At 40.7% G+C, this 1,616-nt stretch overlaps 1 pseudogene; it reads left to right on the forward strand.

Annotated features, from left to right (window-relative positions):
- The first annotated feature begins 1,170 nt into the window (after positions 1-1,170).
- On the forward strand, positions 1,171-1,271 carry LOC143613291 (small nucleolar RNA R71; annotated as a pseudogene).
- The last annotated feature ends 345 nt before the right edge of the window (positions 1,272-1,616 follow it).

Raw genomic sequence — 1,616 nt, forward strand, 5'->3', positions numbered from 1 at the left:
AGCATATGCGGGTACTTGTTTTATTACCTCAAGTAAAGGAAGATTAACTTTAACATGTTTAAATACCTCCCACATCTTCTCCTTCTGAGGACCCCTTTTAAAATCACGTTTTTCTTACCCGGATCATTTGAAGCCGAAGGAAAGGGAATTGGAACCTCTCCCACTTCATTGCTTTTATCATTTAAAAGTTCATTTTGACCCGAACCTTTGTTTGAAAACGTGGATGGTTTAGGGGGTTGAATTGGTGAAGCTTGTTCATCTTCACTTTCTACCCCCATCACATCCTCTACCACACATTCAACTAACTCCAGTGTAGTATTGATTTTAAACTCCTTACCACTTCTTAAAACACTTACTTGATTAATCGGCACATTGCGAGAAGTAGTGTGAGTAGGGTTCACCTTGGTGTCGCTCGGAGTGTTGAGCTTTGTTCTTCTTCAAGTTAGATACCTCACTTGCAAGTTGGCCCATTTGAGTTGTCAATGATTGGATGGCTTTGTCACGAATTTCATCCTTTTGTATACGAGCTTCATCCAACTGATTCCTCTTTTGTATCTCTTGTTGCATCATCTTTAGCATGTCCATCACTTCATTCCCACTTGATGAACTTTGGCCTGAAGACCCACCTTGATTACCACCCGTTCCTTGAAATTGATTTTGATTGCCTTGGTTGAAGTATTGTTGACGAGGGATAAAGGTGGTTTGAGAAGTCCCTTGAAAATTCGGATTGAGTTGAGTTGCTTGATTTCCATAATGGAAATTTGGATGATTTCTCAACCCGGGGGATAAGTGTTTGAGTTCATGTTGAAATTCCGATTACCACCCCCTTGACCTTGAAGTACATTTACCTCTTCAACTTATGCTTGACCTATCGTACAAACATCAGCCACATGACCCAACTCATTGCAATTGGTACAAACATCAATTCTTTGATTAGTGGTTTGTACCCCCACATCTTCCACGGCATGAACTTGTGGTCTTCCAATTGCCGGTCTCGCTCTTCTTGCAGTTTGAGCTTTTCTCTTCGAAGTGACCGACATCTGCTCCAAGAATGCCCAATAATCTTGTTCATAATTGGTACCAAATGCACCATTTGTGATTGACATTAAATCCCTCTCATCTTGTTCATTCAACCCCTCATGAAAAGCATTTAACAACTCCCAAAGAGCTATACTATGGTGTGGACAATTCTTGATCATCATGTTGAACCTCTCCAATGCTTCATGTAACATTTCACCTGATTGTTGTTGGAAAGATCTCAAACTTCGTCTCGTATCATTAGTCTTTTGGGCCGTATAAAACTCTTCCAAAAACCTTTGTTGCATCTCGGCCCAAGTCTAAATTGATGCTGATGGCAATGTGTAGAACCATCTCTTTGCCTTATCCTCCAACGAAAATTGAAACAACACAAATTTCACCTCATCCGGTGAAAAACCTTGACCCCTGATTGTATTGCAAATCGAATCATATGTCTCCAAGTGAAAATAGGGTTCTTCCGTTGCAAGACCCTTGTACTTTGGTAAACTTTGGAGTGCATTCGTTCTAACCTCAAACGTTCTTCCATTTTGGTTTTGAGGATAACCACTGGAGATGGGTTATTGGTGATGACCGGTCTA

Source organism: Bidens hawaiensis, unplaced genomic scaffold (genome assembly GCF_021521415.1).
Source record: "Bidens hawaiensis isolate Kalapana, Puna unplaced genomic scaffold, B.hawaiensis_p1.1 tig00037140_1, whole genome shotgun sequence".
Taxonomy (NCBI): Eukaryota; Viridiplantae; Streptophyta; class Magnoliopsida; order Asterales; family Asteraceae; genus Bidens; species Bidens hawaiensis.